At 36.6% G+C, this 21,094-nt stretch overlaps 12 non-coding genes across 12 annotated transcripts; 9 read left to right on the top strand and 3 right to left on the bottom strand.

The window, feature by feature from the left end:
• The first annotated feature begins 145 nt into the window (after positions 1-145).
• On the top strand, positions 146-219 carry TRNAN-GUU (transfer RNA asparagine (anticodon GUU)). The gene has a single exon. It is a non-coding gene; the product is annotated as a tRNA-Asn (tRNA).
• Positions 220-2,478: 2,259 nt separating this feature from the next.
• On the top strand, positions 2,479-2,552 carry TRNAN-GUU (transfer RNA asparagine (anticodon GUU)). The gene has a single exon. It is a non-coding gene; the product is annotated as a tRNA-Asn (tRNA).
• A 2,002-nt stretch (positions 2,553-4,554) lies between these two features.
• Positions 4,555-4,626, bottom strand: TRNAI-AAU (transfer RNA isoleucine (anticodon AAU)). The gene has a single exon. It is a non-coding gene; the product is annotated as a tRNA-Ile (tRNA).
• Positions 4,627-6,889: 2,263 nt separating this feature from the next.
• TRNAM-CAU (transfer RNA methionine (anticodon CAU)) lies at positions 6,890-6,961 on the bottom strand. Its single transcript has one exon. It is a non-coding gene; the product is annotated as a tRNA-Met (tRNA).
• A 1,353-nt stretch (positions 6,962-8,314) lies between these two features.
• On the top strand, positions 8,315-8,388 carry TRNAN-GUU (transfer RNA asparagine (anticodon GUU)). Its single transcript has one exon. It is a non-coding gene; the product is annotated as a tRNA-Asn (tRNA).
• An 835-nt stretch (positions 8,389-9,223) lies between these two features.
• TRNAM-CAU (transfer RNA methionine (anticodon CAU)) lies at positions 9,224-9,295 on the bottom strand. The gene has a single exon. It is a non-coding gene; the product is annotated as a tRNA-Met (tRNA).
• A 1,353-nt stretch (positions 9,296-10,648) lies between these two features.
• On the top strand, positions 10,649-10,722 carry TRNAN-GUU (transfer RNA asparagine (anticodon GUU)). Its single transcript has one exon. It is a non-coding gene; the product is annotated as a tRNA-Asn (tRNA).
• A 1,093-nt stretch (positions 10,723-11,815) lies between these two features.
• Positions 11,816-11,889, top strand: TRNAN-GUU (transfer RNA asparagine (anticodon GUU)). The gene has a single exon. It is a non-coding gene; the product is annotated as a tRNA-Asn (tRNA).
• A 1,093-nt stretch (positions 11,890-12,982) lies between these two features.
• Positions 12,983-13,056, top strand: TRNAN-GUU (transfer RNA asparagine (anticodon GUU)). The gene has a single exon. It is a non-coding gene; the product is annotated as a tRNA-Asn (tRNA).
• A 1,094-nt stretch (positions 13,057-14,150) lies between these two features.
• Positions 14,151-14,224, top strand: TRNAN-GUU (transfer RNA asparagine (anticodon GUU)). The gene has a single exon. It is a non-coding gene; the product is annotated as a tRNA-Asn (tRNA).
• Positions 14,225-15,315: 1,091 nt separating this feature from the next.
• Positions 15,316-15,389, top strand: TRNAN-GUU (transfer RNA asparagine (anticodon GUU)). The gene has a single exon. It is a non-coding gene; the product is annotated as a tRNA-Asn (tRNA).
• Positions 15,390-16,484: 1,095 nt separating this feature from the next.
• TRNAN-GUU (transfer RNA asparagine (anticodon GUU)) lies at positions 16,485-16,558 on the top strand. The gene has a single exon. It is a non-coding gene; the product is annotated as a tRNA-Asn (tRNA).
• Positions 16,559-21,094: the final 4,536 nt, after the last annotated feature.

The raw sequence follows: 21,094 nt of genomic DNA, 5'->3' as shown, positions 1-21,094 counted from the left end.
TGTGAAAGTACCAATGTGTTTCTTCGTTGGTCAATGGAAGAAAAATCTTGCAAAACTCTCCAGATTATTGCCTTTTTAACCTTTTTCTAGGAAACTTTCTAGATGAATGCTTTTTAGCCTTTGTCAGCACATGCTTTTGCAAGCTGTCTCTGTGGCGCAATCGGTTAGCGCATTCAGCTGTTAACCGAAAGGTTGGTGGTTCAATCCCACCCAGGGACGTAATTGACCTTGTGATCAAGTTTTGGTGATCTTTAAGTAGACAAGTCAGAATTTCAAACCACCTCTTATAGTGTAGGGTACCTGGCCTTCTCTGATGCAATCAGAGTCAGATTTGATGAAGTCATTTTATAAAAAACAGGAAGCACAATTTAGCATGGGGTTGCAGAGAAAAAAAATTATGCAGGCAGAGAAATCCAATTGAGTGATTAATCAGCTCTCCATTTTATGGCTTTATTTTTATGCTAACACATTTGCTCTCTGAAAAGTGTCCACAAAGCCAAGTCTCTGATTAACACCTTTGTAGGAATGGTTTTTCACCTATTACTGATTAAAACTTGCTTCATTGGAAAGGCAGCAAGATGCATCCTCATTACAATGTCCACTGAAATAATACAGGTTGACACCAGGAAACATAAACCTCACTGCATCCTTGCTGCTTTCTCAAGTGGGAATCTGTTTAATGTGAAAACCAGGTGATATCTAATCAGCACACAGGTAAGAAGTTAAGAAAATCTTTCTTTAAGGGTGAAGATGTTTCTCACAAAATCGTTGCCCCAATGCATCATTGAAATTCAAGCTGGAAAGATGATTTTGAAATATCAATTGTACATTTTGCATTGCTCTTCTGGTGACAATGTAGCTTGTTTTTGTCAATTACCATTTCAGTAATAGGGTAAAGAAAATTAAGTGGATTTCTGAAAGAAAACAATGCTGTCAATATACTATTAAAACAAATTAAAATGTTAAAAGTTATTGTACTTTAAGTAAAAATAAAAGAGTCAAAATATCAATTCCAGTTTTGGAAGAATTTAATTAACAAAAAAATAAGTGCACATAGCAGAGGATGGTTTCGATCCACCGACCTCTGGGTTATGGGCCCAGCACGCTTCCGCTGCGCCACTCTGCTGCTCACATAAGTGTCAGAGATCCTGAAGTACTCACTCATCATGTGAAAGTACCAATGTGTTTCTTCGTTGGTCAATGGAAGAAAAATCTTGCAAACCTCTCCAGATTATTGCCTTTTTAACCTTTTTCTAGGAAACTTTCTAGATGAATGCTTTTTAGCCTTTGTTAGTACATGCTTTTGCAAGTTGTCTCTATGGTGCAATCGGTTAGCGCATTCGGCTGTTAACCGAAAGGCTGGTGGTTCAATACCACCCAGGGATGTAATTGACCTTGTGATCAAATTTTGGTGATCTTTAAGTAGACAAGTAAAAATTTCAAACCACCTCTTATAGTGTAGGGTACCTGGCCTTCTCTGATGCAATCAGAGTCAGATTTGATAAAGTCATTTTATAAAAAACAGGAAGCACAATTTAGCATGGGGTTGCAGAGAAAAAAAAATATGCAGGCAGAGAAATCCAATTGAGTGATTAATCAGCTCTCCATTTTATGGCTTTATTTTTATGCTAACACATTTGCTCTCTGAAAAGTGTCCACAAAGGCAAGTCTCTGATTAATAGCTTTGTAGGAATGGTTTTTCACCTATTACTGATTAAAACTTGCTTCATTGGAAAGGCAGCAAGATGCATCCTCATTACAATGTCCACTGAAATAATACAGTTTGACACCAGGAAACATAAACCTCACTGCATCCTTGCTGCTTTCTCAAGTGGGAATCTGTTTAATGTGAAAACCAGGTGATATCTAATCAGCACACAGGTAAGAAGTTAATAAAATCTTTCTTTAAGGGTGAAGATGTTTCTCACAAAATCGTTGCCCCAATGCATCATTGAAATTCAAGCTGTAAAGATGATTTTGAAATATCAATTGTACATTTTGCATTGCTCTTCTGGTGACAATGTAGCTTGTTTTTGTCAATTACCATTTCAGTAATAGGGTAAAGAAAATTAAGTGGATTTCTGAAAGAAAACAATGCTGTCAATATACTATTAAAAAAATTAAAATGTTAAAAGTTATTGTACTTTAAGTAAAAATAAAATAGTCAAAATATCAATTCCAGTTTTGGAAAAATTTATTTAACAAAAAAATAAGTGCACACAGCAGAGGATGGTTTCGATCCACCAGCCTCTGGGTTATGGGCCCAGCACGCTTCCGCTGCGCCACTCTGCTGCTCATGTAAGTGTCAGAGATCCTGAAGTACTCACTCATCATGTGAAAGTACCAATGTGTTTCTTCGTTGGTCAATGGAAGAAAAATCTTGCAAAACTCTCCAGATTATTGCCTTTTTAACCTTTTTCTAGGAAACTTTCTAGATGAATGCTTTTTAGCCTTTGTCAGCACATGCTTTTGCAAGCTGTCTCTGTGGCGCAATCGGTTAGCGCATTCGGCTGTTAACCGAAAGGTTAGTGGTTCAATCCCACCCAGGGACGTAATTGACCTTGTTATCAAATTTTGGTGATCTATAAGTAGACAAGTCAAAATTTCAAACCACCTCTTATAGTGTAGGGTACCTGGCCTTCTCTGATGCAATCAGAGTCAGATTTGATTAAGTCATTTTATAAAAAACAGGAAGCACATTTTAGCATGGGGTTGCAGAGAAAAAAAATTATGCAGGCAGAGAAATCCAATTGAGTGATTAATCAGCTCTCCATTTTATGGCTTTATTTTTATGCTAACACATTTGCTCTCTGAAAAGTGTCCACAAAGCCAAGTCTCTGATTAACACCTTTGTAGGAATGGTTTTTCACCTATTACTGATTAAAACTTGCTTCATTGGAAAGGCAGCAAGATGCATCCTCATTACAATGTCCACTGAAATAATACAGGTTGACACCAGGAAACATAAACCTCACTGCATCCTTGCTGCTTTCTCAAGTGGGAATCTGTTTAATGTGAAAACCAGGTGATATCTAATCAGCACACAGGTAAGAAGTTAAGAAAATCTTTCTTTAAGGGTGAAGATGTTTCTCACAAAATCGTTGCCCCAATGCATCATTGAAATTCAAGCTGGAAAGATGATTTTGAAATATCAATTGTACATTTTGCATTGCTCTTCTGGTGACAATGTAGCTTGTTTTTGTCAATTACCATTTCAGTAATAGGGTAAAGAAAATTAAGTGGATTTCTGAAAGAAAACAATGCTGTCAATATACTATTAAAACAAATTAAAATGTTAAAAGTTATTGTACTTTAAGTTAAAATAAAAGAGTCAAAATATCAATCCCAGTTTTGGAAGAATTTAATTAACAAAAAAATAAGTGCACATAGCAGAGGATGGTTTCGATCCACCGACCTCTGGGTTATGGGCCCAGCACGCTTTCGCTGCGCCACTTTGCTGCCCACGTAAGTGTCAGAGATCCTGAAGTACTCACTCATCATGTGAAAGTACCAATGTGTTTCTTCGTTGGTCAAGGGAAGAAAAATCTTGCAAAACTCTCCAGATTATTGCCTTTTTAACCTTTTTCTAGGAAACTTTCTAGATGAATGCTTTTTAGCCTTTGTTAGTACATGCTTTTGCAAGTTGTCTCTGTGGTGCAATCGGTTAGCGCATTCGGCTGTTAACCGAAAGGCTGGTGTTTCAATACCACCCAGGGACGTAATTGACCTTGTGATCAAATTTTGGTGATCTTTAAGTAGACAAGTCAGAATTTCAAACCACCTCTTATAGTGTAGGGTACCTGGCCTTCTCTGATGCAATCAGAGTCAGATTTGATGAAGTCATTTTATAAAAAACAGGAAGCACAATTTAGCATGGGGTTGCAGAGAAAAAAAATTATGCAGGCAGAGAAATCCAATTGAGTGATTAATCAGCTCTCCATTTTATGGCTTTATTTTTATGCTAACACATTTGCTCTCTGAAAAGTGTCCACAAAGCCAAGTCTCTGATTAACACCTTTGTAGGAATGGTTTTTCACCTATTACTGATTAAAACTTGCTTCATTGGAAAGGCAGCAAGATGCATCCTCATTACAATGTCCACTGAAATAATACAGGTTGACACCAGGAAACATAAACCTCACTGCATCCTTGCTGCTTTCTCAAGTGTGAATCTGTTTAATGTGAAAACCAGGTGATATCTAATCAGCACACAGGTAAGAAGTTAAGAAAATCTTTCTTTAAGGGTGAAGATGTTTCTCACAAAATCGTTGCCCCAATGCATCATTGAAATTCAAGCTGGAAAGATGATTTTGAAATATCAATTGTACATTTTGCATTGCTCTTCTGGTGACAATGTAGCTTGTTTTTGTCAATTACCATTTCAGTAATAGGGTAAAGAAAATTAAGTGGATTTCTGAAAGAAAACAATGCTGTCAATATACTATTAAAACAAATTAAAATGTTAAAAGTTATTGTACTTTAAGTAAAAATAAAAGAGTCAAAATATCAATTCCAGTTTTGGAAGAATTTAATTAACAAAAAAATAAGTGCACATAGCAGAGGATGGTTTCGATCCACCGACCTCTGGGTTATTGGCCCAGCACGCTTCCGCTGCGCCACTCTGCTGCTCACATAAGTGTCAGAGATCCTGAAGTACTCACTCATCATGTGAAAGTACCAATGTGTTTCTTCGTTGGTCAATGGAAGAAAAATCTTGCAAACCTCTCCAGATTATTGCCTTTTTAACCTTTTTCTAGGAAACTTTCTAGATGAATGCTTTTTAGCCTTTGTTAGTACATGCTTTTGCAAGTTGTCTCTATGGTGCAATCGGTTAGCGCATTCGGCTGTTAACCGAAAGGCTGGTGGTTCAATACCACCCAGGGACGTAATTGACCTTGTGATCAAATTTTGGTGATCTTTAAGTAGACAAGTCAAAATTTCAAACCACCTCTTATAGTGTAGGGTACCTGGCCTTCTCTGATGCAATCAGAGTCAGATTTGATTAAGTCATTTTATAAAAAACAGGAAGCACAATTTAGCATGGGGTTGCAGAGAAAAAAAAATATGCAGGCAGAGAAATCCAATTGAGTGATTAATCAGCTCTCCATTTTATGGCTTTATTTTTATGCTAACACATTTGCTCTCTGAAAAGTGTCCACAAAGGCAAGTCTCTGATTAATAGCTTTGTAGGAATGGTTTTTCACCTATTACTGATTAAAACTTGCTTCATTGGAAAGGCAGCAAGATGCATCCTCATTACAATGTCCACTGAAATAATACAGTTTGACACCAGGAAACATAAACCTCACTGCATCCTTGCTGCTTTCTCAAGTGGGAATCTGTTTAATGTGAAAACCAGGTGATATCTAATCAGCACACAGGTAAGAAGTTAAGAAAATCTTTCTTTAAGGGTGAAGATGTTTCTCACAAAATCGTTGCCCCAATGCATCATTGAAATTCAAGCTGTAAAGATGATTTTGAAATATCAATTGTACATTTTGCATTGCTCTTCTGGTGACAATGTAGCTTGTTTTTGTCAATTACCATTTCAGTAATAGGGTAAAGAAAATTAAGTGGATTTCTGAAAGAAAACAATGCTGTCAATATACTATTAAAAAAATTAAAATGTTAAAAGTTATTGTACTTTAAGTAAAAATAAAATAGTCAAAATATCAATTCCAGTTTTGGAAAAATTTATTTAACAAAAAAATAAGTGCACACAGCAGAGGATGGTTTCGATCCACCAGCCTCTGGGTTATGGGCCCAGCACGCTTCCGCTGCGCCACTCTGCTGCTCATGTAAGTGTCAGAGATCCTGAAGTAGTCACTCATCATGTGAAAGTACCAATGTGTTTCTTCGTTGGTCAATGGAAGAAAAATCTTGCAAAACTCTCCAGATTATTGCCTTTTTAACCTTTTTCTAGGAAACTTTCTAGATGAATGCTTTTTAGCCTTTGTTAGTACATGCTTTTGCAAGTTGTCTCTGTGGTGCAATCGGTTAGCGCATTCGGCTGTTAACCGAAAGGCTGGTGTTTCAATACCACCCAGGGACGTAATTGACCTTGTGATCAAATTTTGCTGATCTTTAAGTAGACAAGTCAACATTTCAAACCACCTCTTATAGTGTAGGGTACCTGGCCTTCTCTGATGCAATCAGAGTCAGATTTCATTAAGTCATTTTATAAAAAACAGGAAGCACAATTCAGCATGGGGTTGCAGAGAAAAAAAAAAATATGCAGGCAGAGAAATCCAATTGAGTGATTAATCAGCTCTCCATTTTATGGCTTTATTTTTATGCTAACACATTTGCTCTCTGAAAAGTGTCCACAAAGGCAAGTCTCTGATTAACACCTTTGTAGGAATGGTTTTTCACCTATTACTGATTAAAACTTGCTTAATTGGAAAGGCAGCAAGATGCATCCTCATTACAATGTCCACTGAAATAATACAGTTTGACACCAGGAAACATAAACCTCACTGCATCCTTGCTGCTTTCTCAAGTGTGAATCTGTTTAATGTGAAAACCAGGTGATATCTAATCAGCACACAGGTAAGAAGTTAAGAAAATCTTTCTTTAAGGGTAAAGATGTTTCTCACAAAATCGTTGCCCCAATGCATCATTGAAATTCAAGATGGAAAGATGATTTTGAAATATCAATTGTACATTTTGCATTGCTCTTCTGGTGACAATGTAGCTTGTTTTTGTCAATTACCATTTCAGTAATAGGGTAAAGAAAATTAAGTGGATTTCTGAAAGAAAACAATGCTGTCAATATACTATTAAAACAACTTAAAATGTTAAAAGTTATTGTACTTTAAGTAAAAATAAAAGAGTCAAAATATCAATTCCAGTTTTGGAAGAATTTAATTAGCAAAAAAATAAGTGCACATAGCAGAGGATGGTTTCGAACCACCGACCTCTGGGTTATGGGCCCAGCACGCTTCCGCTGCGCCACTCTGCTGCTCACATAAGTGTCAGAGATCCTGAAGTACTCACTCATCATGTGAAAGTACCAATGTGTTTCTTCGTTGGTCAATGGAAGAAAAATCTTGCAAAACTCTCCAGATTATTGCCTTTTTAACCTTTTTCTAGGAAACTTTCTAGATGAATGCTTTTTAGCCTTTGTTAGTACATGCTTTTGCAAGTTGTCTCTATGGTGCAATCGGTTAGCGCATTCGGCTGTTAACCGAAAGGCTGGTGGTTCAATACCACCCAGGGACGTAATTGACCTTGTGATCAAACTTTGGTGATCTTTAAGTAGACAAGTAAAAATTTCAAACCACCTCTTATAGTGTAGGGTACCTGGCCTTCTCTGATGCAATCAGAGTCAGATTTGATTAAGTCATTTTATAAAAAACAGGAAGCACAATTTAACATGGGGTTGCAGAGAAAAAAAAATATGCAGGCAGAGAAATCCAATTGAGTGATTAATCAGCTCTCCATTTTATGGCTTTATTTTTATGCTAACACATTTGCTCTCTGAAAAGTGTCCACAAAGGCAAGTCTCTGATTAACAGCTTTGTAGGAATGGTTTTTCACCTATTACTGATTAAAACTTGCTTCATTGGAAAGGCAGCAAGATGCATCCTCATTACAATGTCCACTGAAATAATACAGTTTGACACCAGGAAACATAAACCTCACTGCATCCTTGCTGCTTTCTCAAGTGGGAATCTGTTTAATGTGAAAACCAGGTGATATCTAATCAGCACACAGGTAAGAAGTTAAGAAAATCTTTCTTTAAGGGTGAAGATGTTTCTCACAAAATCGTTGCCCCAATGCATCATTGAAATTCAAGCTGTAAAGATGATTTTGAAATATCAATTGTACATTTTGCATTGCTCTTCTGGTGACAATGTAGCTTGTTTTTGTCAATTACCATTTCAGTAATAGGGTAAAGAAAATTAAGTGGATTTCTGAAAGAAAACAATGCTGTCAATATACTATTAAAACAAATTAAAATGTTAAAAGTTATTGTACTTTAAGTAAAAATAAAAGAGTCAAAATATCAATTCCAGTTTTGGAAAAATTTAATTAACAAAAAAATAAGTGCACACAGCAGAGGATGGTTTCGATCCACCAGCCTCTGGGTTATGGGCCTAGCATGCTTCCGCTGCGCCAGTCTGCTGCTCATGTAAGTGTCAGAGATCCTGAAGTACTCACTCATCATGTGAAAGTACCAATGTGTTTCTTCGTTGGTCAATGGAAGAAAAATCTTGCAAAACTCTCCAGATTATTGCCTTTTTAACCTTTTTCTAGGAAACTTTCTAGATGAATGCTTTTTAGCCTTTGTCAGCACATGCTTTTGCAATCTGTCTCTGTGGCGCAATCGGTTAGCGCATTCGGCTGTTAACCGAAAGGTTGGTGGTTCAATCCCACCCAGGGACGTAATTGACCTTGTGATCAAATTTTGGTGATCTTTAAGTAGACAAGTCAAAATTTCAAACCACCTCTTATAGTGTAGGGTACCTGGCCTTCTCTGATGCAATCAGAGTCAGATTTGATTAAGTCATTTTATAAAAAACAGGAAGCACAATTTAGCATGGGGTTGCAGAGAAAAAAAATTATGCAGGCAGAGAAATCCAATTGAGTGATTAATCAGCTCTCCATTTTATGGCTTTATTTTTATGCTAACACATTTGCTCTCTGAAAAGTGTCCACAAAGGCAAGTCTCTGATTAACACCTTTGTAGGAATGGTTTTTCACCTATTACTGATTAAAACTTGCTTAATTGGAAAGGCAGCAAGATGCATCCTCATTACAATGTCCACTGAAATAATACAGTTTGACACCAGGAAACATAAACCTCACTGCATCCTTGCTGCTTTCTCAAGTGTGAATCTGTTTAATGTGAAAACCAGGTGATATCTAATCAGCACACAGGTAAGAAGTTAAGAAAATCTTTCTTTAAGGGTAAAGATGTTTCTCACAAAATCGTTGCCCCAATGCATCATTGAAATTCAAGATGGAAAGATGATTTTGAAATATCAATTGTACATTTTGCATTGCTCTTCTGGTGACAATGTAGCTTGTTTTTGTCAATTACCATTTCAGTAATAGGGTAAAGAAAATTAAGTGGATTTCTGAAAGAAAACAATGCTGTCAATATACTATTAAAACAACTTAAAATGTTAAAAGTTATTGTACTTTAAGTAAAAATAAAAGAGTCAAAATATCAATTCCAGTTTTGGAAGAATTTAATTAGCAAAAAAATAAGTGCACATAGCAGAGGATGGTTTCGAACCACCGACCTCTGGGTTATGGGCCCAGCACGCTTCCGCTGCGCCACTCTGCTGCTCACATAAGTGTCAGAGATCCTGAAGTACTCACTCATCATGTGAAAGTACCAATGTGTTTCTTCGTTGGTCAATGGAAGAAAAATCTTGCAAAACTCTCCAGATTATTGCCTTTTTAACCTTTTTCTAGGAAACTTTCTAGATGAATGCTTTTTAGCCTTTGTTAGTACATGCTTTTGCAAGTTGTCTCTATGGTGCAATCGGTTAGCGCATTCGGCTGTTAACCGAAAGGCTGGTGGTTCAATACCACCCAGGGACGTAATTGACCTTGTGATCAAACTTTGGTGATCTTTAAGTAGACAAGTAAAAATTTCAAACCACCTCTTATAGTGTAGGGTACCTGGCCTTCTCTGATGCAATCAGAGTCAGATTTGATTAAGTCATTTTATAAAAAACAGGAAGCACAATTTAACATGGGGTTGCAGAGAAAAAAAAATATGCAGGCAGAGAAATCCAATTGAGTGATTAATCAGCTCTCCATTTTATGGCTTTATTTTTATGCTAACACATTTGCTCTCTGAAAAGTGTCCACAAAGGCAAGTCTCTGATTAACAGCTTTGTAGGAATGGTTTTTCACCTATTACTGATTAAAACTTGCTTCATTGGAAAGGCAGCAAGATGCATCCTCATTACAATGTCCACTGAAATAATACAGTTTGACACCAGGAAACATAAACCTCACTGCATCCTTGCTGCTTTCTCAAGTGGGAATCTGTTTAATGTGAAAACCAGGTGATATCTAATCAGCACACAGGTAAGAAGTTAAGAAAATCTTTCTTTAAGGGTGAAGATGTTTCTCACAAAATCGTTGCCCCAATGCATCATTGAAATTCAAGCTGTAAAGATGATTTTGAAATATCAATTGTACATTTTGCATTGCTCTTCTGGTGACAATGTAGCTTGTTTTTGTCAATTACCATTTCAGTAATAGGGTAAAGAAAATTAAGTGGATTTCTGAAAGAAAACAATGCTGTCAATATACTATTAAAACAAATTAAAATGTTAAAAGTTATTGTACTTTAAGTAAAAATAAAAGAGTCAAAATATCAATTCCAGTTTTGGAAAAATTTAATTAACAAAAAAATAAGTGCACACAGCAGAGGATGGTTTCGATCCACCAGCCTCTGGGTTATGGGCCTAGCATGCTTCCGCTGCGCCAGTCTGCTGCTCATGTAAGTGTCAGAGATCCTGAAGTACTCACTCATCATGTGAAAGTACCAATGTGTTTCTTCGTTGGTCAATGGAAGAAAAATCTTGCAAAACTCTCCAGATTATTGCCTTTTTAACCTTTTTCTAGGAAACTTTCTAGATGAATGCTTTTTAGCCTTTGTCAGCACATGCTTTTGCAATCTGTCTCTGTGGCGCAATCGGTTAGCGCATTCGGCTGTTAACCGAAAGGTTGGTGGTTCAATCCCACCCAGGGACGTAATTGACCTTGTGATCAAATTTTGGTGATCTTTAAGTAGACAAGTCAAAATTTCAAACCACCTCTTATAGTGTAGGGTACCTGGCCTTCTCTGATGCAATCAGAGTCAGATTTGATTAAGTCATTTTATAAAAAACAGGAAGCACAATTTAGCATGGGGTTGCAGAGAAAAAAAATTATGCAGGCAGAGAAATCCAATTGAGTGATTAATCAGCTCTCCATTTTATGGCTTTATTTTTATGCTAACACATTTGCTCTCTGAAAAGTGTCCACAAAGCCAAGTCTCTGATTAACACCTTTGTAGGAATGGTTTTTCACCTATTACTGATTAAAACTTGCTTCATTGGAAAGGCAGCAAGATGCATCCTCATTACAATGTCCACTGAAATAATACAGGTTGACACCAGGAAACATAAACCTCACTGCATCCTTGCTGCTTTCTCAAGTGGGAATCTGTTTAATGTGAAAACCAGGTGATATCTAATCAGCACACAGGTAAGAAGTTAAGAAAATCTTTCTTTAAGGGTGAAGATGTTTCTCACAAAATCGTTGCCCCAATGCATCATTGAAATTCAAGCTGGAAAGATGATTTTGAAATATCAATTGTACATTTTGCATTGCTCTTCTGGTGACAATGTAGCTTGTTTTTGTCAATTACCATTTCAGTAATAGGGTAAAGAAAATTAAGTGGATTTCTGAAAGAAAACAATGCTGTCAATATACTATTAAAACAAATTAAAATGTTAAAAGTTATTGTACTTTAAGTAAAAATAAAATAGTCAAAATATCAATTCCAGTTTTGGAAAAATGTAATTAACAAAAAAATAAGTGCACACAGCAGAGAATGGTTTCGATCCACCAGCCTCTGGGTTATGGGCCCAGCACGCTTCCGCTGCGCCACTCTGCTGCTCATGTAAGTGTCAGAGATCCTGAAGTACTCACTCATCATGTGAAAGTACCAATGTGTTTCTTCGTTGGTCAATGGAAGAAAAATCTTGCAAAACTCTCCAGATTATTGCCTTTTTAACCTTTTTCTAGGAAACTTTCTAGATGAATGCTTTTTAGCCTTTGTCAGTAGATGCTTTTGCAAGCTGTCTCTGTGGTGCAATCGGTTAGCGCATTCGGCTGTTAACCGAAAGGTTGGTGGTTCAATCCCACCCAGGGACGTAATTGACCTTGTGATCAAATTTTGCTGATCTTTAAGTAGACATGTCTAAATTTCAAACCACCTCTTATGGTGTAGGGTACCTGGCCTTCTCTGATGCAATCAGAGTCATATTTGATTAAGTCATTTTATAAAAAACAGGAAGCACAATTTAGCATGGGGTTGCAGAGAAAAAAAATTATGCAGGCAGAGAAATCCAATTGAGTGATTAATCAGCTCTCCATTTTATGGCTTTATTTTTATGCTAACACATTTGCTCTCTGAAAAGTGTCCACAAAGCCAAGTCTCTGATTAACACCTTTGTAGGAATGGTTTTTCACCTATTACTGATTAAAACTTGCTTCATTGGAAAGGCAGCAAGATGCATCCTCATTACAATGTCCACTGAAATAATACAGGTTGACACCAGGAAACATAAACCTCACTGCATCCTTGCTGCTTTCTCAAGTGGGAATCTGTTTAATGTGAAAACCAGGTGATATCTAATCAGCACACAGGTAAGAAGTTAAGAAAATCTTTCTTTAAGGGTGAAGATGTTTCTCACAAAATCGTTGCCCCAATGCATCATTGAAATTCAAGCTGGAAAGATGATTTTGAAATATCAATTGTACATTTTGCATTGCTCTTCTGGTGACAATGTAGCTTGTTTTTGTCAATTACCATTTCAGTAATAGGGTAAAGAAAATTAAGTGGATTTCTGAAAGAAAACAATGCTGTCAATATACTATTAAAACAAATTAAAATGTTAAAAGTTAATGTACTTTAAGTAAAAATAAAATAGTCAAAATATCAATTCCAGTTTTGGAAAAATTTAATTAACAAAAAAATAAGTGCACACAGCAGAGAATGGTTTCGATCCACCAGCCTCTGGGTTATGGGCCCAGCACGCTTCCGCTGCGCCACTCTGCTGCTCATGTAAGTGTCAGAGATCCTGAAGTACTCACTCATCATGTGAAAGTACCAATGTGTTTCTTCGTTGGTCAATGGAAGAAAAATCTTGCAAAACTCTCCAGATTATTGCCTTTTTAACCTTTTTCTAGGAAACTTTCTAGATGAATGCTTTTTAGCCTTTGTCAGTAGATGCTTTTGCAAGCTGTCTCTGTGGTGCAATCGGTTAGCGCATTCGGCTGTTAACCGAAAGGTTGGTGGTTCAATCCCACCCAGGGACGTAATTGACCTTGTGATCAAATTTTGCTGATCTTTAAGTAGACATGTCTAAATTTCAAACCACCTCTTATGGTGTAGGGTACCTGGCCTTCTCTGATGCAATCAGAGTCATATTTGATTAAGTCATTTTATAAAAAACAGGAAGCACAATTTAGCATGGGGTTGCAGAGAAAAAAAATTATGCAGGCAGAGAAATCCAATTGAGTGATTAATCAGCTCTCCATTTTATGGCTTTATTTTTATGCTAACACATTTGCTCTCTGAAAAGTGTCCACAAAGCCAAGTCTCTGATTAACACCTTTGTAGGAATGGTTTTTCACCTATTACTGATTAAAACTTGCTTCATTGGAAAGGCAGCAAGATGCATCCTCATTACAATGTCCACTGAAATAATACAGGTTGACACCAGGAAACATAAACCTCACTGCATCCTTGCTGCTTTCTCAAGTGGGAATCTGTTTAATGTGAAAACCAGGTGATATCTAATCAGCACACAGGTAAGAAGTTAAGAAAATCTTTCTTTAAGGGTGAAGATGTTTCTCACAAAATCGTTGCCCCAATGCATCATTGAAATTCAAGCTGGAAAGATGATTTTGAAATATCAATTGTACATTTTGCATTGCTCTTCTGGTGACAATGTAGCTTGTTTTTGTCAATTACCATTTCAGTAATAGGGTAAAGAAAATTAAGTTGATTTCTGAAAAAAAACAATGCTGTCAATATACTATTAAAACAAATTAAAATGTTAAAAGTTATTGTACTTTAAGTAAAAATAAAAGAGTCAAAATATCAATTCCAGTTTTGGAAGAATTTAATTAACAAAAAAAATAAGTGCACATAGCAGAGGATGGTTTCGATCCACCAACCTCTGGGTTATGGGTCCAGGACGCTTCCGCTGCGCCACTCTGCTGCTCATGTAAGTGTCAGAGATCCTGAAGTACTCACTCATCATGTGAAAGTACCAATGTGTTTCTTCGTTGGTCAATGGAAGAAAAATCTTGCAAAACTCTCCAGATTATTGCCTTTTTAACCTTTTTCTAGGAAACTTTCTAGATGAATGCTTTTTAGCCTTTGTCAGCACATGCTTTTGCAATCTGTCTCTTTGGCGCAATTGGTTAGCGCATTCGGCTGTTAACCGAAAGGTTGGTGGTTCAATCCCACCCAGGGACGTAATTGACCTTGTGATCAAATTTTGGTGATCTTTAAGTAGACAAGTAAAAATTTCAAACCACCTCTTATAGTGTAGGGTACCTGGCCTTCTCTGATGCAATCAGAGTCAGATTTGATTAAGTCATTTTATAAAAAACAGGAAGCACAATTTAGCATGGGGTTGCAGAGAAAAAAAATTATGCAGGCAGAGAAATCCAATTGAGTGATTAATCAGCTCTCCATTTTATGGCTTTATTTTTATGCTAACACATTTGCTCTCTGAAAAGTGTCCACAAAGCCAAGTCTCTGATTAACACCTTTGTAGGAATGGTTTTTCACCTATTACTGATTAAAACTTGCTTCATTGGAAAGGCAGCAAGATGCATCCTCATTACAATGTCCACTGAAATAATACAGGTTGACACCAGGAAACATAAACCTCACTGCATCCTTGCTGCTTTCTCAAGTGGGAATCTGTTTAATGTGAAAACCAGGTGATATCTAATCAGCACACAGGTAAGAAGTTAAGAAAATCTTTCTTTAAGGGTGAAGATGTTTCTCACAAAATCGTTGCCCCAATGCATCATTGAAATTCAAGCTGGAAAGATGATTTTGAAATATCAATTGTACATTTTGCATTGCTCTTCTGGTGACAATGTAGCTTGTTTTTGTCAATTACCATTTCAGTAATAGGGTAAAGAAAATTAAGTGGATTTCTGAAAGAAAACAATGCTGTCAATATACTATTAAAACAAATTAAAATGTTAAAAGTTATTGTACTTTAAGTAAAAATAAAAGTCAAAATATCAATTCCAGTTTTGGAAGAATTTAATTAACAAAAAAATAAGTGCACATAGCAGAGGATGGTTTCGATCCACCAACCTCTGGGTTATGGGCCCAGCACGCTTCCGCTGCGCAACTCTGCTTCTCATGTAAGTGCCAGAGATCCTGAAGTACTCACTCATCATGTGAAAGTACCAATGTGTTTCTTCGTTGGTCAATGGAAGAAAAATCTTGCAAAACTCTCCAGATTATTGCCTTTTTAACCTTTTTCTAGGAAACTTTCTAGATGAATGCTTTTTAGCCTTTGTTAGTACATGCTTTTGCAAGTTGTCTCTGTGGTGCAATCGGTTAGCGCATTCGGCTGTTAACCGAAAGGCTGGTGGTTCAATACCACCCAGGGACGTAATTGACCTTGTGATCAAATTTTGCTGATCTTTAAGTAGACACGTCAAAATTTCAAACCACCTCTTATAGTGTAGGGTACCTGGCCTTCTCTGATGCAATCAGAGTCAGATTTGATTAAGTCATTTTATAAAAAACAGGAAGCACAATTTAGCATGGGGTTGCAGAGAAAAAAAATTATGCAGGCAGAGAAATCCAATTGAGTGATTAATCAGCTCTCCATTTTATGGCTTTATTTTTATGCTAACACATTTGCTCTCTGAAAAGTGTCCACAAAGCCAAGTCTCTGATTAACACCTTTGTAGGAATGGTTTTTCACCTATTATTGATTAAAACTTGCTTCATTGGAAAGGCAGCAAGATGCATCCTCATTACAATGTCCACTGAAATAATACAGGTTGACACCAGGAAACATAAACCTCACTGCATCCTTGCTGCTTTCTCAAGTGGGAATCTGTTTAATGTGAAAACCAGGTGATATCTAATCAGCACACAGGTAAGAAGTTAAGAAAATATTTCTTTAAGGGTGAAGATGTTTCTCACAAAATCGTTGCCCCAATGCATCATTGAAATTCAAGCTGGAAAGATGATTTTGAAATATCAATTGTACATTTTGCATTGCTCTTCTGGTGACAATGTAGCTTGTTTTTGTCAATTACCATTTCAGTAATAGGGTAAAGAAAATTAAGTGGATTTCTGAAAGAAAACAATGCTGTCAATATACTATTAAAACAAATTAAAATGTTAAAAGTTATTGTACTTTAAGTAAAAATAAAAGAGTCAAAATATCAATTCCAGTTTTGGAAGAATTTAATTAACAAAAAAAAAAAAGTGGACATAGCAGAGGATGGTTTCGATCCACCAACCTCTGGGTTATGGGCCCAGCACGCTTCCGCTGCGCCACTCTGCTGCTCATGTAAGTGTCAGAGATCCTGAAGTACTCACTCATCATGTGAAAGTACCAATGTGTTTCTTCGTTGGTCAATGGAAGAAAAATCTTGCAAAACTCTCCAGATTATTGCCTTTTTAACCTTTTTCTAGGAAACTTTCTAGATGAATGCTTTTTAGCCTTTGTCAGTACATGCTTTTGCAAGCTGTCTCTGTGGCGCAATCGGTTAGCGCATTCGGCTGTTAACCGAAAGGTTGGTGGTTCAATCCCACCCAGGGACGTAATTGACCTTGTGATCAAATTTTGGTGATCTTTAAGTAGACAAGTCAAAATTTCAAACCACCTTTTATGGTGTAGGGTACCTGGCCTTCTCTGATGCAATCAGAGTCATATTTGATTAAGTCATTTTATAAAAAACAGGAAGCACAATTTAGCATTGGGGTTGCAGAGAAAAAAAATTATGCAGGCAGAGAAATCCAATTGAGTGATTAATCAGCTCTCCATTTTATGGCTTTATTTTTATGCTAACACATTTGCTCTCTGAAAAGTGTCCACAAAGCCAAGTCTCTGATTAACACCTTTGTAGGAATGGTTTTTCACCTATTACTGATTAAAACTTGCTTCATTGGAAAGGCAGCAAGATGCATCCTCATTACAATGTCCACTGAAATAATACAGGTTGACACCAGGAAACATAAACCTCACTGCATCCTTGCTGCTTTCTCAAGTGGGAATCTGTTTAATGTGAAAACCAGGTGATATCTAATCAGCACACAGGTAAGAAGTTTAGAAAATCTTTCTTTAAGCGTGAAGATGTTTCTCACAAAATCGTTGCCCCAATGCATCATTGAAATTCAAGATGGAAAGATGATTTTGAAATATCAATTGTACATTTTGCATTGCTCTTCTGGTGACAATGTAGCTTGTTTTTGTCAATTACCATTTCAGTAATAGGGTAAAGAAAATTAAGTGGATTTCTGAAAGAAAACAATGCTGTCAATATACTATTAAAACAAATTAAAATGTTAAAAGTTATTGTACTTTAAGTAAAAATAAAAGAGTCAAAATATCAATTCCAGTTTTGGAAGAATTTAATTAACAAAAAAATAAGTGCACATAGCAGAGGATGGTTTCGATCCACCGACCTCAGGGTTATGGGCCCAGCACGCTTCCGCTGCGCCACTCTGCTGCTCATGTAAGTGCCAGAGATCCTGAAGTACTCACTCATCATGTGAAAGTACCAATGTGTTTCTTCGTTGGTCAATGGAAGAAAAATCTTGCAAAACTCTCCAGATTATTGCCTTTTTAACCTTTTTCTAGGAAACTTTCTAGATGAATGCTTTTTAGCCTTTGTTAGTACATGCTTTTGCAAGTTGTCTCTGTGGTGCAATCGGTTAGAGCATTTGGCTGTTAACCGAAAGGCTGGTGGTTCAATACCACCCAGGGACGTAATTGACCTTGTGATCAATTTTTGCTGATCTTTAAGTAGACAAGTCAAAATTTCAAACCACCTCTTATAGTGTAGGGTACCTGGCCTTCTCTGATGCAATCAGAGTCAGATTTGATGAAGTCATTTTATAAAAAACAGGAAGCACAATTTAGCATGGGGTTGCAGAGAAAAAAAATTATGCAGGCAGAGAAATCCAATTGAGTGATTAATCAGCTCTCCATTTTATGGCTTTATTTTTATGCTAACACATTTGCTCTCTGAAAAGTGTCCACAAAGCCAAGTCTCTGATTAACACCTTTGTAGGAATGTTTTTTCACCTATTACTGATTAAAACTTGCTTCATTGGAAAGGCAGCAAGATGCATCCTCATTACAATGTCCACTGAAATAATACAGGTTGACACCAGGAAACATAAACCTCACTGCATCCTTGCTGCTTTCTCAAGTGGGAATCTGTTTAATGTGAAAACCAGGTGATATCTAATCAGCACACAGGTAAGAAGTTAAGAAAATCTTTCTTTAAGGGTGAAGATGTTTCTCACAAAATCGTTGCCCCAATGCATCATTGAAATTCAAAATGGAAAGATGATTTTGAAATATCAATTGTACATTTTGCATTGCTCTTCTGGTGACAATGTAGCTTGTTTTTGTCAATTACCATTTCAGTAATAGGGTAAAGAAAATTAAGTGGATTTCTGAAAAAAAAACAATGCTGTCAATATACTATTAAAACAAATTAAAATGTTAAAAGTTATTGTACTTTAAGTAAAAATAAAAGAGTCAAAATATCAATTCCAGTTTTGGAAGAATTTAATTAACAAAAAAATAAGTGCACATAGCAGAGGATGGTTTCGATCCACCGACCTCTGGGTTATGGGCCCAGCACGCTTCCGCTGCGCCACTCTGCTGCTCATGTAAGTGCCAGAGATCCTGAAGTACTCACTCATCATGTGAAAGTACCAATGTGTTTCTTCGTTGGTCAATGGAAGAAAAATCTTGCAAAACTCTCCAGATTATTGCCTTTTTAAACTTTTTCTAGGAAACTTTCTAGATGAATGCTTTTTAGCCTTTGTCAGTACATGCTTTTGCAAGCTGTCTCTGTGGCGCAATCGGTTAGCGCATTCAGCTGTTAACCGAAAAGTTGGAGCTTCAATCCCACCCGGGGACGTAATTGACCTTGTGATCAAATTTTGGTGATCTTTAAGTAGACAAGTCAAAATTTCAAACCACCTCTTATAGTGTAGGGTACCTGGCCTTCTCTGATGCAATCAGAGTCAGATTTGATTAAGTCATTTTATAAAAAACAGGAAGCACAATTTAGCATGGGGTTGCAGAGAAAAAAAAATTATGCAGGCAGAGAAATCCAATTGAGTGATTAATAAGCTCTCCATTTTATGGCTTTATTTTTATGCTAACACATTTGCTCTCTGAAAAGTGTCCACAAAGCCAAGTCTCTGATTAACACCTTTGTAGGAATGGTTTTTCACGTATTACTGATTAAAACTTGCTTCATTGGAAAGGCAGCAAGATGCATCCTCATTACAATGTCTACTGAAATAATACAGGTTGACACCAGGAAACATAAACCTCACTGCATCCTTGCTGCTTTCTCAAGTGGGAATCTGTTTAATGTGAAAACCAGGTGATATCTAATCAGCACACAGGTAAGAAGTTAAGAAAATCTTTCTTTAAGGGTGAAGATGTTTCTCACAAAATTGTTGCCCCAATGCATCATTGAAATTCAAGATGGAAAGATGATTTTGAAATATCAATTGTACATTTTGCATTGCTCTTCTGGTGACAATGTAGCTTGTTTTTATCAATTACCATTTCAGTAATAGGGTAAAGAGAATTAAGTGGATTTCTGAAAGAAAACAATGCTGTCAATATACTATTAAAACAAATTAAAATGTTAAAAGTTATTGTACTTTAAGTAAAAATAAAAGAGTCAAAATATCAATTCCAGTTTTGGAAGAATTTAATTAACAAAAAAATAAGTGCACATAGCAGAGGATAGTTTCGATCCACCGACCTCAGGGTTATGGGCCCAGCACGCTTCCGCTGTGCCACTCTGCTGCTCATGTAAGTGCAAGAGATCCTGAAGTACTCACTCATCATGTGAAAGTACCAATGTGTTTCTTCGTTGGTCAATGGAAGAAAAATCTTGCAAAACTCTCCAGATTATTGCCTTTTTAACCTTTTTCTAGGAAACTTTCTAGATGAATGCTTTTTAGCCTTTGTTAGTACATGCTTTTGCAAGTTGTCTCTGTGGTGCAATCGGTTAGAGCATTTGGCTGTTAACCGAAAGGCTGGTGGTTCAATACCACCCAGGGATGTAATTGACCTTGTGATCAAATTTTGCTGATCTTTAAGTAGACAAGTCAAAATTTCAAACCACCTCTTATAGTGTAGGGTACCTGGCCTTCTCTGATGCAATCAGAGTCAGATTTGATGAAGTCATTTTATAAAAAACAGGAAGCACAATTTAGCATGGGGTTGCAGAGAAAAAAAATTATGCAGGCAGAGAAATCCAATTGAGTGATTAATCAGCTCTCCATTTTATGGCTTTATTTTTATGCTAACACATTTGCTCTCTGAAAAGTGTCCACAAAGCCAAGTCTCTGATTAACACCTTTGTAGGAATGGTTTTTCACCTATTACTGATTAAAACTTGCTTCATTGGAAAGGCAGCAAGATGCATCCTCATTACAATGTCCACTGAAATAATACAGGTTGACACCAGGAAACATAAACCTCACTGCATCCTTGCTGCTTTCTCAAGTGGGAATCTGTTTAATGTGAAAACCAGGTGATATCTAATCAGCACACAGGTAAGAAGTTAAGAAAATCTTTCTTTAAGGGTGAAGATGTTTCTCACAAAATCGTTGCCCCAATGCATCATTGAAATTCAAGCTGGAAAGATGATTTTGAAATATCAATTGTACATTTTGCATTGCTCTTCTGGTGACAATGTAGCTTGTTTTTGTCAATTACCATTTCAGTAATAGGGTAAAGAAAATTAAGTGGATTTCTGAAAGAAAACAATGCTGTCAATATACTATTAAAACAAATTAAAATGTTAAAAGTTATTGTACTTTAAGTAAAAATAAAAGAGTCAAAATATCAATTCCAGTTTTGGAAGAATTTAATTAACAAAAAAATAAGTGCACATAGCAGAGGATGGTTTCGATCCACCGACCTCTGGGTTATGGGCCCAGCACGCTTCCGCTGCGCCACTCTGCTGCTCATGTAAGTGTCAGAGATCCTGAAGTACTCACTCATCATGTGAAAGTACCAATGTGTTTCTTCGTTGGTCAATGGAAGAAAAATCTTGCAAAACTCTCCAGATTATTGCCTTTTTAACCTTT

Source organism: Pseudophryne corroboree, chromosome 4, assembly GCF_028390025.1.
Source record: "Pseudophryne corroboree isolate aPseCor3 chromosome 4, aPseCor3.hap2, whole genome shotgun sequence".
Lineage (NCBI taxonomy): Eukaryota > Metazoa > Chordata > Amphibia > Anura > Myobatrachidae > Pseudophryne > Pseudophryne corroboree.
The sequence above is the reverse complement of the archived record's forward strand: the minus strand, read 5'-3'. Positions and strand labels throughout refer to the sequence as shown.